Source organism: Conger conger, chromosome 4, assembly GCF_963514075.1.
Source record: "Conger conger chromosome 4, fConCon1.1, whole genome shotgun sequence".
Classification (NCBI taxonomy): domain Eukaryota; kingdom Metazoa; phylum Chordata; class Actinopteri; order Anguilliformes; family Congridae; genus Conger; species Conger conger.
Genome location: NC_083763.1, coordinates 28,098,390 through 28,114,285, shown reverse-complemented (window position 1 = coordinate 28,114,285; position 15,896 = coordinate 28,098,390). Strand labels below are relative to the sequence as shown.

Sequence of the window (15,896 nt, the reverse complement as noted above, 5' to 3'; positions counted from 1 at the left end):
CTATAAATAGGCTGCAACAACTAGGTACAAGGAAATGTCTTACCTGTTGGGGTTCTTGTTCTTCCCTGCTTGTGTGCAGGTTCCTGTCTGGCTTCAAAGTATGTTGCAGTTTGCTCTGTTACTTCCAGCCACGTAATGTTCCATGCAAACCTGATGAAAATTGTTATTGTAGATCACCATAGACAAAGTGGTGGAACTTGAGGCTTTGCATGGGCATAGCCTATTGAGGTATTTATTTTAATCTTTTAATCATTTAGCTGCCGAGGTAATGTTATGGTTAAAATGCACTACAATATGGCGTTTACAAGAACGCCACATGGCATGTGCACTAACAAATACTTTCTGCCATTATAGGACATTGCTAGCTGCTGTTTTGCCGACATTAGTAATTTGCATTTATCGCGTAGACTCATTAAAGAGCTAAGGAACGTGGATAGCGGGGCGTTTGTGGTTTTAAACTGTGTTGTACCTGCCTTTTCCCTGGGGTTCCGTATTTATTTGTATTTTTAATATATCCTTACTACTGACAAACCAACTGTTGATCAAGTTGGGGCTTTGGGGCGGCTTACTGTTCACGTTGCAGTGCATGGTTTGGGATCTGGTTTGGCGTGGAGGTCGCTACGGCGCCGTCGGAAGTGGTGCCATTCTTTTTACTGCATGTTATAGCGTGTGTAGAAGTAGAATATTTGTTTCACCGTGTCCGTATCTCACCGATTTACAGTGTGTGTGTGTGTATGTCTGCTGGCCCCTTCACGAGTCATTGACCCTTCGGTTCCACTTCCAGTAAGTCCTTCACCGTCCATGGACCTGTACCCGCATGCACCCAGTAGCACCCCTAGTGGCGGGGAAGACCTACCGGCTAATTTTATAAGTTTGGGGATCCTGTGGGTTTTCTACTGTGTTTTTTTGGATTGTAACGAATAAACTCTGTCTTTAGTATTGAATTCACATCTCTGCTTGTTCATTTACTTGAACATACCTATGTGGGGATTGATCACCAATCCTCAATTCTTAGGGCGTAATTCCCATGGTGGCGTAATCGAGTGGTGTTATGCCAGGTCACATATGGCTGTATTGACTGATTGGGTACAGGCGTTACTGCCTGAGCAGAACTTCAGTAACCAGCACTTGTCATCCCTGATAAGGACCTCAAAACAGTACAGTAGGTCCTATCTGTACTTATGCAAAACACAGTTACACCCCAGCTGTGCAAGTGTCTTTAGTACAATTATAAACACACACACACACACTTTATCTCTTAGTTGAAGAATATTTTTAGGCAATTAAACAACTGAATGTTTTGATAGCCAGACTGGGAATTCAGCCAGGACACATGGGGGTGGGGGGGAAGGTCTCACCTCACTGTAGTGAGTGCGGTGGGATCTTTCATGCACATAGTGAGTCAAGACCTTGGTTCAATATGCTGCTGTTTCACCGACAACCCCCTTGGGTGGAGCAGTGCGGTGGCTCATACCATGGATGACCTCTAACCTGCCTTCCCATGGGCCCAGGGCAGGTGATTACATAACCCTCTTAGAAAGCAATTATACTTTATTGCATCTCTCACTTCCCTCAGGGTCACACACGTGTTTGTTTGGAATTTATTTTTAAATCTTGTAACTGCTCATGCCACCCTTTTCCAACTGTTTCTCTCACACCTCTTTCTGTCATCATTATACATTTGTCACAATTTCTCTTTACCTTTTTTTTTTGTCATAACATTTCTTGATTGCCATAATGCTGAACTGTCTGAGCCAATTATGTATTTTTTCTCACCAGTTTGAAGCTGGTAACTGTGTGTCAAATGTTTCCATTGTGACAACTGCACCCTGCACAAGGAGCACTGCAGCTGAAATGCATGTTTTTTTCAGATTCTCTTAAGTTACCACTTTCCTCACTGGCCACCTAGTACTAAAGGAGAGAGCTAGTATGGATCAGAGGTAGCTCTCACAGATAAGAGCTAGCAGTCTGTGGGTACTTGGTGTGTTGTTAGGAGATAGAGATGTGAGCGATGTGGCACCAGAGTACCCTTAGTTGGATGAAACCAACTGTGTCCTGCCACTGCTAGCTCCTGGTTACAGATGGTTCACGACAAGCCAAAACTAAATCTGGGATTTTGCGTGTCTCATGCAGTTCTCAGGTTGAGATCACCAACTTCAGCCCTTGAGGGAATTTATTATTATCAATTCATATTAGATTAGATTAGTGAACGAAGCCGGGAACCCTACCGAGCCCAATACCTGCACTTGATAAGCTTGCTTCTACAGGTGGTCTTCCCCCAGGCTGACCTTTGAACAGGTGAACTGGGAAGCTAGGGCCACAAGGCGGCTCAGATAGGGTGATTAATTTTTTAAAATGTAAATCTATTTAAATTTTAATTTAAAAAAATTAATACAAATAAATTGTATTATAATATTTTAATATAAGCTACACAATAGCTTCCAGTTCATTGCATTCAGATCGTTAGCTGCTACACCACTGTTAAGTCAAGAGACCCTTATTGAGTCAATCTAGCTAAATGCTTTCAAGAGGAAAAAGAAAAAATTATGATGGAAAACTTGCCAAAAATAACCAGTGACTAGCCAAACATGATGCCTCCTTACTTAAGAAACTCTAAGTAGAATGCTTAGACCGCTATCCATATGCTCATGCTACTAGTTTCACCAGTTGATATGAAGTGATACCTGTACTGTCTGTTGTTTGCAGGTTCAATATATCCGATGACTCCAAACCAAGTTTACTTATTACTCAACTTTACTTTATTGTAACTACTTTATTACCATTCACATGTCTCTCGTCCGGCATTCATATCACCACTGACATTAAGTTCTTCATCACACAGTCAACCAATCACAAGAGGGAATAATACAACCTTCCTAGAAACTCAATAATCAAACAGTATACCATATCCTCATTGGCTCTTAACACAAATACACCACACTCCTCCCCGGTAACTTGAAAGTCATTTTTCACAATAAGTCAACATCTCTTATTTTCACTTACTTCAAAATGAACAAAATAAATCTGGTTACAACTTAACTTCATAACCACCACATAAGTGCTCTCTTTTCTTTGTGTACCGTTTTAAGGTTTATAGGATTTAACCCATTACAGAACATATCGGGCTGGAGGCCTTCTTTGTCTCTGGGGCCTCACTCTGATCTCTGTGTTTTCAGTCTCAAGTCCATGTTGCTCCGGTTGCATGTTTTTCCCCTGCTCAATGTCCAAGTCCCATTCTGAAATGTCCCACTCTGACATCTCAGGCTGTGTACTGTCCATTGTGTGATTTTCCATCATCTGGTTCACATGTTTCTTACACACATTCTCATTTGTTTCGACAAGGAAAGTTACAGAGCTCAGTACCTTTATTACTTTCCCTGGTACCCATTTCTCCCTCTCTCCTCCCCGGTAATCTCTAACAAGCACTGCTTGTCCTACCCAAAAGGAGCGCAGGCGCTTCCCTGTACCCTTGTTCACTTTACCCTCCTGTCTCTCTTGCATATCTGTTGAGAAGCTGGGCTTCACTAGTGACCACCTCGTGTGCACTTGTCGTTTTAGAAACAACTCTGCAGGAGTTTTACCTGTTGTTGCATGAGGTGTGTTCCTATACACAAACAGGAAATTGTCCACCTCATGCTGTAAAGACCTCCCCAAACCTTTTTGTTTCCCTAGAGACTGCTTTAGATTTTGCACTAGTCTCTCTGCTGCCCCATTTGAAGCTGGATGGTATGGAGCTGACTTGATGTGTTTAACCCCATTCTGTTCTAAGAAAGTCTCAAACTCTTTTGAGACCAGCTGAGGTCCGTTGTCAGACACTAGCTCCTCCACCAGCCCGTAGGCTGCAAACATCCCCCTGACTGCTTCAACAGTAGCTGTGGCTGTAGTGCTTGCCATACACTTTACCTCTGGCCAGTGTGAATATGCATCAGTGACTACCAGGAAGTTGTTCTTCCCTTTTTGTGCGAAGTCGATGTAGATGCGCTGCCAGGGTCTCAGGTGCGGTCGGTGGCATAGCTTTATTAGACTGACACACCTGGCAACCCTTTACCAGGTCTTCTATCTCTGAGTCTAGGCCACCAAAAATGACTTCTTGCCAGTGCTTTCATTTTAACCATCCCCCAGTGGTTTTCGTGCAGCTCTGTCAGCAGTTTGCTGCGCAATGGAGCTGGGATAACAGCTCGCAGACCCCACAAAACACAGTCGGCTTCTACTGTGAGCTCGTCCCTCCTAACCCAGTACGGCTTGAGATCTGTGTCTGTGACATGGTTAGGCCACCCTGTAATCCAGGCTACTTTCTGGGCCTTTCACTTGTAGAGGGAGCCTAGATAAGGCATCTGCATTGCCATGCTGCTGGGCAGATTTGTACCTTATGTCGTACTGGTAAGCCGCTAGTATCAAAGACCACCACTGTAGTCTCGCTGCTGCTAGTGCTGGTACCCCTGTCTTGGGCCCTAATATCTTAACCAGAGGCTTATGGTCTGTGACAAGTAGGAACTTGCGACCGTAAAGGTAATCGTGGAACTTCATTACCCCAAAAATGAGTCCCAGCGCCTCCTTTTCAATTTGCGCATAGTTGCCCTCTGTTTTTGTGAGCGTGCGGGAAGCATATGCTATGGGCCTCTCACTACCATCAGGCATGAGATGTGAAATGACCGCCCCCACCCCATAAGGAGACGCGTCACACGCCAGGATGACTGGCAGCTGTGAGTCATAGTGTACTAACACTGTGGACGAAGACAGCTGAGACTTTGTTCTTTCAAACGCCTCTTGACACTGTTCTGTCCATACCCACTGTCTTTCCTTCTGCAGGAGTTCTGTCATAGGTTTGATGAGTGTGGAGAGGTTCTCAATTGATTTTCCATAGTAGGTCAGCAAAGCTAAGTATGCCCTCAGTTCCGTTACATTCTTTGGCACCGGTGCCTTTTCTATGGCCTCTGTCTTGTCCTGCACTGGATGTATGCCTTCCTCATCTATCCTGTGACCTAGGTAAGTGACACTGGACTGGAAAAATGCACACTTCTCTCTGTTCACTTTTAACCCTCACTCATGTAGTCTCTGTAGCACTGCTTCTACATTACGCAAGTGTTCCTCTGTGTCTTTTCCACTGATGAGTATGTCATCCAAAAAACACACGGTGCCCTGAAGACCCTGTAGGACCTGGTCCATGGTACGCTGAAAAATAGCTGGCGCACTGGACACTCCATAAGGCAACCTGTTCACCTGGTACAGGCCTTTCTGTGTATTTATGGTGAGATAATTTTGACTCTGGCTCTATCTCTACCTGCTGGTAGGCATGTGTAAGATCCAGTTTAGTGAACCGTTTGCCTCCTGCTAGTGTTGCAAACAGGTCCTGTGTCTTTGGCAGAGGATACTGATCCACATCTACCCACTCGTTAACACCCACTTTGTAATCCCCACATATTCTGACTTTTCCTGTTTTCTTGGGCAGACATACAATAGGGGATGCCCACTCACTATAGTCTATTGGTGTTATAACCCCCTGTTCTTCCAGCTCTACCAGGTGCTTGTCTACTGCCTCTCGGAGTGTGTAAGGCACAGATCTAGCCTTACAAAACTTTGGCACGGCATTCTCTGCTACCCGGACGTTTGCTCGGACCCCTTTTACCAGGCCCAACTTGTCACTGAACACCTCAGCATACTTTTCACAAAGCTGCTCTACTAGACATGACACATGGTTTACTTTTGACCAATCCAGTGTTAGGTACCGGATCCAATTTCTTCCCATAAGAGTAGGACCCCCCCCCCTTCTGACACTAGTAACACTGACTTTAGGACTTGGTCCCGACATTTGACTTTTACTTCCATTTTACCTAGCACTTGGATACTTTTTCCAGAGTAATCCGTCAGTATTACTTTGGATGGACATAATTTAAACCTTTTTAACCTTTTTAGATACACCTTTTTTGATATAATAGACATAGCTACCCCGCTGTCTACTTCCATCTTTAGCTTTTCCCCATTTACTCTGACCATTACATTGTATGGTTTTACATACTCACAATCATCCCTGGATATAGAGAACAGTCCAAAGTCTTTTTCTGACCGTTTCTGCTCCCCTGACTGTGGTGGCTGTTCGCTAGTCGCTGTAGACTGCAGCAGTTTTTTTTCTTCATGCTCTGTTGCAAGGTAGCGCGTCCCCTTCTCCTGGGTAGAGTGCGCTGTTTGGAAGCGTTGCTTTCCACTGGTGGCGTGTCCCCCCCCGCGCTGGTTGTTTCATTCTGCAAGCCCGCTCCAGATGGCCCATCCGCTGGCAGCCTCTGCACTGGAACTCCTTGTACCGGCATGTCTGTGGCGTATGCCCAGTCCCCAAACAGCGATAGCAGGGCTTTGGCTCCCCCCTCTGGTGGTCCGACGGTCAGCTCATTGAGTGTAGCCTCACCAGGTTTCTTTGGTGCTAGCAGGTCTTTTAGCAAGGCAAACGTTTTTGGACCCACGACTGCCAGAAAAACCGCTCTCTTTCGGTCATTTTCTATTCCATTGGCCTCCAAAAACTGTATAAACCATTCCTCATATGCCTCAAAGCGCTCGATAGCTTCATCAAAGCATAAGCCGGACTCCGTGCTGAACACCGCCATGCTGGTCTTGTCGTTGTCGACACGTGGCGTTAGCTAGCTCTCCTTTAGCTGCTGCTTCAACTAGCTAGCTAGCCCGGTTGGTCATCGATTCATTTTAGGAATTAACCCAAAAAACGATCGTCCTCGTTGCCATTGTACTGTCTGTTGTTTGCAGGTTCAATATATCTGATGACTCCAAACCAAGTTTACTTATTACTCAACTTTACTTTATTGTAACTACTTTATTACCATTCACATGTCTCTCGTCCGGCATTCATATCACCACTGACATTAAGTTCTTCATCATACTCTAGTCAACCAATCACAAGAGGGAATAATACAACCTTCCTAGAAACTCAATAATCAAACAGTATACCATATCCTCATTGGCTCTTAACACAAATACACCACAATACCTATATCTTCTTTGGGCATGTGACTAGGTATGTGACCAAGGACACAACCGAGCATGAGCGAACAAGTTGTCCTGTGTGGCAAAATTTTCCCTTTTTGTTTCTCCTTTATATTATATACTCAAAGGGTACTTGTCAGCAACTTGTCATTGGCAATCCTCTAGAGCAGTGTTTCTGAACTCCGGTCCTTGGAACCCACTTACCAGAAGGTTTTCATTGTAACCAGGAACTCATACATCTGATTAAATGGCTGAACCATTGAAACCACCAAAAATTCCCTTGATTAGTTAAACCAGGTGTGTGTGTTCATAGCTGCAACAAAACCATTGGACAAGTGGGTCCCGAAGACTGGAGTTGAGAAACACTGCTCTAAAGGAAAGCAACTGAACAGTGGCCACTATACATTTCAGAATGTTGCACCAATAAAGCCTTTCTGATTCTGTTTGCTGTAGCCTAGTAAATGTGATTCAATTCATGCGTTTCCATTTCCAAATCATGATAGGGCTAGAATTGCATCGCTACGATCCACAGAATTTTCTTGTTTGTGTTGCCAATCAGATACGTTTCTCCAGTCATTAAATTCATGGTAGTCAATGCACTTTTTGGTTACTTAATTAACCAAATTAACCAAAACCAAACCATTGTTTGTCAATTTGTGGCAGGATAATGCACATTTCTAAACTTCACTTCTGCTTCATTTGCAGGAGACTTCTGTCCACTCACGGGTCTCGTAGACATGGACAGAACCAATATGTGAGTGCACTTCAATCAGTTATGGAATGAAGCAGGAACATGATAAACCATGAATGATGTTGGACTGTACTGTAGACATGGACAGAACCAATCTGTGAGTCCACTTCAATCAGCTATGGAATGAAGCAGGAACATGATAAACCATGAATGATGTTGGACTGTACTGTAGACATGGACAGAACCAATCTGTGAGTGCATTTCAATCAGCTATGGAATGAAGCAGGAACATGATAAACCATGAATGATGTTGGACTGTACTGTAGACATGGACAGAACCAATCTGTGAGTGCACTTCAATCAGCTATGGAATGAAGAAGGCTGATATTAAAGTTAGAATAGGTAGTTTCGGACTCATAACGGTCAAGAGAGGAATTGCAACAACAGACAACCTCAAATCACCTGTTTATGCTTTTCGTAGTGTTCTAGTAAAAAAATGTTCGCCAAACAGGTCACTTTATGATATCTTGACTTGTAAATTCAAGGTTACTATAATTTGCTTGTTGCTACCGATAACAATTGTTTTATAACTACATATGTAGTCTTCACTTGGATAGTAAGCAATTAGTACACAGAGTTTCAGTGATTGCTTGTCTGGAGTGCAATTTGGGCAGCTACACGATCAATCAGAATAAGCCCCCACGCCATTGGCTGTGGCAGTTAGAACCAATTTTCAACCAATGAGCTTGAACTGTTGTACAGCTGCACGATGTTTTGATACAGAGTGATGGCCTGACAATGACTATGAACACAGGCAGAGGGTGAGTCAACATGTCAGTGAGCCTTTTTCAATGATAGGAAGGGATTTACAATAGTCTTGTAACAATGTTTTAACACAAATATCTTACCAATTGTCCCTTTAAGATCTGAAAGTAAAACAACAACACCAAAATTGAATTATTACTTTCTATATAATTCAGTAATGTAGGTTATTATTCTTTATTCAAAGGGAATTATTAATTTATCCTTGAATGGGTCTTCTGGACTTTTGGTATTTGCAAAAGGATTGCTTAAGTATGTATGCCTAAATGTTTATCAGCTTTCCAAGCTTTGATTCAGTTGAAATTACTGTAGTGCATATCTTTTACTGATCTTATTTAATCAAGTTCATTGAATTAAAATAATACAATGCAAAACAATGAAGCGAACAATGATGCTCAAATAAAATGAGGTCACATCATTATTAAATAAATGGTGTGATTCTTCTTAATGAAATTTTCAAAAACAGCTTTTTCCCCTTTGTAATTCTCTTGAATTTCTCATTGTTTGCTAAAATTACTATTTCTTCATGAAATTTCCAGCATAAGCAAAACAAATGTTTCTGTTGAGCTTTCTAGTTTGTCTTTCTTTATTTTTTTCTGTTATCATCAAGTTGAGATTGTGCAAGCCTTTAATATGAAACCCTGGTTTTGAACAGAGTTCTTGTCAAACACACCAGGCTCGTATTAATGAAAGCAAAATAACCTGGACCCCCTCTACCTTACAGTTGGTTATTTATTTTGCTACTAAATAGAAATGACACATTATGAGCTCTGGATAGTTTTTTATTAGGGAATGAGTATGTTTCTGCTCTTTGGTTACCCTGCCAGAAATCATTACCAGGGCCTGGTTCAGAGGTACACAATCTGTCGCTTGTCGACCAAGATTTCTCTTTGAATGAGTAGGCTGTTTGTATTGCACTTTTTCCTTTTTCCCCCCAATTCATGGGGAAAGCGTGTGCTTTATTCACGGGAGAGCAGTAAATCATAAAACACATTTGGAGAGCTGTCCCTTTATAAAACGGGAAAGAGGTGGTCGGGAGGATGTGTGTCGGATGACTGGCAGTGAGAGCAGCGCAGATCGAGAGATTCAAGGATCTGAGACAAAGTGGCTGTCAGTCAGATGGCTGGCGGATGGGGTGGGCGTCTCTACATCCTCCTGACATGGGGAGAAATTCCACTTACTGCACCTCAGAATGAAACTGGACTGATGATCCAGGTAACACCAGGGAGTGTGCGCTTTCGACAACGTGGAGCTACTACAGATGGAAACTAGCTCTCGAACTAACTCTGCCTTGTACCCATTACAGTAACACTTTGTGCAGATATGTTGATTAGTATGTGCTGTCCTTTTAAATTCGTAAATAAATAACATGGGGCCCGGGGCTGGAGAAAAGAGAAAGCAATAATTTCCCAAAATGAAAATAAATTTGATCAAAATAAAATGTGTAATTCACTGTTTATTGCTTGACTGGTACCGTTTATAGTGCTGCTATTATTAATGTGGAACCTAACACATGAAGCTGTGTAGAACTGCCGTTATCTTTAGATGCTTATGATATGCCTCCCTTTGATGTTATTGCAGCATTTATTTTTATGACTGCATGTGCAGTCACATGCAGTAATTTCACGGAATAGAATATTATAAAGCTTGTTTTGGGAAGATTTTGTGCATTAGTGAGAATATATATACGACTATACACAGTACTGCAAATAATGTTTACCTCAGGTAACAAAGAAAATGTGGCGATATCTGGTAAATTAAGTGCAAGTCCATAGCAAAGACAGCAAAGAACCCCCTTCCCCATACACAATGTGTCTGCATTCTCCCCTCCTCCCAAGCCAATAACAATATCGACTGCCCCCGAAGTTCAGAACCCCCAGGCCCACACGCCCACGGAAAAAGAGCATTTCTGTCCGCCCGTTGGCATTTGGTCATTCCCCAACGTAATCAGCAGGGTGTAGAGGGCCCGTCTGTCTCTCTACTCTTTAGCCTGGTGACTGCTGGTGCCGAGAACAGATTGCTCTCCAGCGCGGCTCACCTCAGGCTCAACGGCACCTCCTGCCTCCTGCTTCCACAACCAGCTGTTTCTCCCAGTGCCGCAGGAAATACAAAACCGGGATACGAATATCAATCTTCTGATTCCCGTTTCTGGCACCCGGCTCTTCCCGGTTTTGGAACCGGGGCTTTGGAAGCGGTGTGCCTCGCTTTAGGCCACGACAGCAGAGCCCCCACCCAGGGAACCTAACCTCTTCCACCCCTTCATTTGACCACACAGCTGAGATGTTACAGTTCAAACTCGTGCGACTGCTATCACCTTCCAACAGCCAGCATGGCAACCGCGATTCATGTTCTGTCGGTTTCACACCAATATGAATCCGACCAATATGAATATGCAAATGCATAAACATCGATTAGCGACTGACAAGCATCTGGAAAAATATTCAGACACAGCTGAACAATGTGATATAACTCCCTTCTCTTTAATACATCTAAAATTAAATTGTTCACATAAAAAAAGCAAACAAATAAAACTACCCTTGAGATAAATCCTGGAGTGTACTTCTCTGCAGCCTTAAAACATACTAAATGGTTTCAGGTGCAGTTTCAAATCATTTTTGATGACTTCAGTCTTGTTTACTTTAGATAGATAATTTGCCCACCACCATTTGACTGAAGAGCATCCAATGAAAGATCAACATATAAAAATTACTTAGGCCTGGTTATTTTTGTCAAACAGGTGTGCTCTGTTTCCAGCCAACAGGCAATTATGTGGTCTACATTTCCAAGGACAGAAAATCACTTGTATAATATATGACTTCAGATGTATGTGTATCCAGGATTATTACTGGGATTAGTACTACAGACATGGTTCAAATTACAAATATATTAACAGTATGAAACATATTAACGTCTCACTTATCAGCACCTCTTTTTTCAGGTAAGCAACTCAGTTGCAATTTCCACAATTTTAGGTTGCAGAAATCATGCCCAAAAAGATTTACCTACAACTAAAATACTCACAATGTAAATGAGAAGCAATGGCATTACTATACGTCTCTGTTGACAGTACATTGGCATGGAAGACACCACAGAAATTAAGGTACTGAATGTCCAAACATTCTGAAAAGAGGAACCCTTATCTCAAAAAATGACCAAAAAACGCGTGTCTGATGATTTCAGCCTGTTTAATGGAGTCTGAGCATACAGTCTTAGTGCATGAGCATGAATGAACATTTCAAAGACATAAGACATCAGAGGCAAACTGTGAGCATGTGGCATTTACCAAAATAAATGGTAAGCTGTGTTTACATATTCATAGTGTACATTATCAACAACTGTGAAATGTCAATGTAATTGACCATTTTTGCAATTACAGGTTTTTCATTAAATAATAATTACATTTCATTAAAATGTATGATTTAAGCAAATCAGCAGTTATAACATTATTATTATTTTATTGGAATTCATGCTCACAAAGATTTTTTTTCAAAGGGAAAGGTGTGAAATTAGACTTTTTATTTGCACTTTCATGCAAGATGATGGTAAAAATGATAATTATCCCCAATATCCCTCTTGTATACCCTATATTACAAAAAAACCTTACACTATATAGTTACATATATAGTGACTATTGTTCACTATACGATGACTGTTGTCTAAGTTATAACTGTTCTACATGCATATTTTACTATTTATGGATTTGATGCTTTTCACATGTTGAGGCACCTGCAAATTGCTTGGATTAAAAGTGTCTGCTAAAATGACTAAAATGTAAAAATATATCCTTGTGCACCTTTTCTAGTTCACTTATCAAGGTGGGTGTTTTTATGTCCAGGCTTTTGTCATTTCATGCCAAATCAGACTTCAAATCTGGATAATACTGGTCTACTGCCAGTAAAGTCAACAAACTGCATAAACCTGTTTGCTTCCAACAGCACTGGCTCTACAAGCACTTTTTTGGGTAGGTAAACTCAACCTTGAACCGAAGACAATGGTGTTCTGGGGAGGGTTTCCTGATAACATTAGATCTTTGGATTCACAAGTTGTAACATGGCGTAACACACCCCTGGGATGACAGAAGAGCTGGACACAGGGGTATATGAAAAGTCCGGATTGCACCGGTATTTTCTTTTCATTAATTGATCTGTAGCCTCTATATTATTTTGCAATATAAATAAATAATAAAGGCTGATGCCTCTAATCCCCGCAAACTGTTTTCAACTTTCTCCTCTCTTCCTCGACCTGTCAGCCGCCTTCGATACAGTCAACCATGAGATTCTGCTCTCATCGCTGTCTGGGATGGGTGTCACAGGTTCTGCACTCGCTTGGTTTTCCTCCTACCTCTCTGGTCGCTCCTACCAGGTGACTTGGAGGGGCGCAGTCTCCAACCCTCAACCCCTACGAACTGGAGTCCCGCAGGGCTCGGTTCTTGGGCCTCTCCTCTTCTCGCTATACACCATGTCTCTTGGTTCTGTTATCTCTTCCCACGGCTTTTCTTATCATTCCTACGCTGATGACACCCAACTCTTCATTTCCTTCCCCCCCGACACCCAAATCACCACACGGATCTCTGCCTGCTTGGCTGATATCTCTGCGTGGATGACTTCCCATCACCTGAAGCTCAACCTTGCCAAAACTGAGCTTCTCTACATCCCTGCTAAGTCCTCTCCGTCAATCGACCTCTCATTGACTGTTGAGGACTTCGTAGTTTCCTCCTCCCGTACGGCAAAGAATCTTGGGGTGACTCTTGATAACTGCCTCACCCTGGCTCCACAAGTATCCTCCACTGCCAGAACCTGCAGGTTCTTTCTGTATAATATACGCCGTATCCGTCATCTCCTGACTGAGAAAGCCACCCAGCTCCTAGTCCAGGCGCTCGTCATTTCCCGCCTGGATTACTGCAACTCCCTCCTAGCCGGTCTCCCTGCATGTGCCATCAAGCCCCTCCAGCTGGTCCAGAATGCTGCAGCCCGCCTGATCACCAGTCAGCCCAGGTCGGCTCATGTCACCCCGCTTCTCATTGGCCTCCACTGGCTTCCTATTGCCGCACGCATCCGTTTCAAGGCCCTAGTGTTGGCATTTCAGGCTGCTAAGGGGACTGCCCCACCTTACATACAATCCCTGATCACTCCCTACTCCCCAGCTAGACCACTCCGGTCTGCCAGCTCTGGTCGCCTTACGGTTCCCTCTCTACGTGCACCTGGCAGTCGAGCTGCATGTTCACGCCTGTTTTCCGTTCTGGTTCCTCAGTGGTGGAATGACTTGCCTACCACTGTCAGAACAGCAGAATCCCTCCCCCTATTTCGACGCAGACTCAAAACCCACCTTTTCAAACTCTACCTTAGTCCTCCCTCCTGATTTCCCCTGCCCCCCCTTTCTGATATCCCTATCCTTGTCTAACCCCCCCCCCCCCCCCCCAAAAAAAAGCACTTCTGATGACAACTATGTTTAGAACAGCATTTCCTGTGTATTTTGCTAGTTTCTGGATGTGATGCTCTGACTTATGGTAGAACCTATGCACTTGTAAGTCGCTTTGGATTAAAAGCGTCTGCCAAATGGCTAAAATGTAAAATATAAATGGATGATCACAGACAGTTCAATTTATTGGAGATTCAACGTGGCGGACAGTGCGGATGTTCTGGTATATTTGTCTCAGGCTTAAAATATATTGGCTTTAAATGTATTCGAAAAGTGAATTTATTGGAGAGAGAGAAGAGTCTTTCCATTGTCATTGGCATTGTTTAGTAAAGAGGAATGAAATTGACCGAAAGAGCCCATTCAGGAAACCTACGTAACATTCTCTGATTAAGAACCTCATTAATCTGAAGATTCAACATTATGAGGAAACCCACCCCTGTACAGTATTTTATTAAATAATTGTATCATTCAAGCACTCATAAAAAAATATTTGTTTTTAGGTTTCCTCAATTTTCTGATGAAATTTTGAAATGAAACTCAAGAGCAATTGAGAACCTAAAAATATATGTATAGGTATAGCAAATGTAAGTATTTTTTTAATGCAGCGAAATTCCTGTCCAGAGCAGAATTGCACTTTCCTAGGATTCTGTAACTGTGCTATGTAGAGAAAGGACATTCTTTATTCCACCAAATGAAAGCATCAAGCAATTTATTTGTTCAACACGGTTGAATCGAATCATGCCTTTGCATCAATCAGTGATGATAAAATGTCGATAAAATCATTCATACACACGATGAGGGGAAAGATCAGAGCTGAACCCATAACTGCGGAGCAACGGGCAGGTTTTTGAGCCAGTGAGGATGATCCGACGGAGAGATGCCTAACCGCAGCCCGGCCGTCTCCAGAGATTGGGCCCTGGGCCAGTGATTTCATGCTCACTCACAGACTTTCGTATTTACTGTATTTTCAGGGACATGGCCTGTGTAAAACTGCGTGCTCTCTCTTCCTGCCCCTCTCCCACACACCCACGTTCGGGCAACCGTGCATGTAAACACATACACACAGGTATGTCAACAAATTCATGCAGTCACAGTGTATGTACACACCCTTCCACACAAAGACGCACAAAGACACGCACACGCACCTTCAAAGTTCACTAAAAAAGTCATGCTTTCTATTTCTAGAAAAAAGATAACGAGGCTTATTCAGTCATCTCAGGCACATAAAAAGATGCTATTGTATGTGGGAATAAATTGTCGTAGCAATCCCAGCTAATGGACAATACATCCCCCCCCCTCCCTTTTAGAGAGAAACACAGACAGCACACACTCCTTGTAAAGGGATTTTTACAGTGCATCCGGAAAGTATTCACAGCGCTTCACTTTTTCCACATTTTGTTATGTTACAGCCTTATTCCAAAATTGATTAAATTCATTTTTTCCTCCAAATTCTACACACAAAATCCCATAATGACAACGTGAATTTTTTTTTTTTAGATTTTTACAAATTTATAAAAAACTAAAAAACTGTACATAAGTGTACATAAGTATTCACAGCCTTTGCCATGAAGCTCAAAATTGAGCTCAGGTGCATCCTGTTTCCACTGATCAACCTTGAGATGTTTCTACAGCTTAATTGGAGATTGGAGTTAATTGGAGTAGTTGAGTGGACATGATTTGGAAAGGCACACACCTGTCTATATAAGGTCCCACAGTTGACAGTGCATGTCGGAGCACAAACCAAGCATGTAGTCAAAGGAATTGTCTGTAGACCGCCGAGACAGGATTGTCTTGAGGCACAAATCTGGGGAAGGGTACAGAAAAATATCTGCTGCTTTGAAGGTCCCAATGAGCACAGTGGCCTCCATCATCCGTAAATGGAAGAAGTTCGGAACCACCAGGACTCTTCCTAGAGCTGGCCGCCCAATCGGGGGAGAAGGGCCTTAGTAAGGGAGGTGACCAAGAACCCGATGGTCAC

General features: G+C 42.8%; 1 pseudogene; it reads right to left on the bottom strand.

Annotated features, from left to right (window-relative positions):
• Positions 1-2,261: 2,261 nt before the first annotated feature.
• Positions 2,262-6,596, bottom strand: LOC133126579 (uncharacterized protein K02A2.6-like; annotated as a pseudogene).
• Between the last annotated feature and the right edge of the window lie 9,300 nt (positions 6,597-15,896).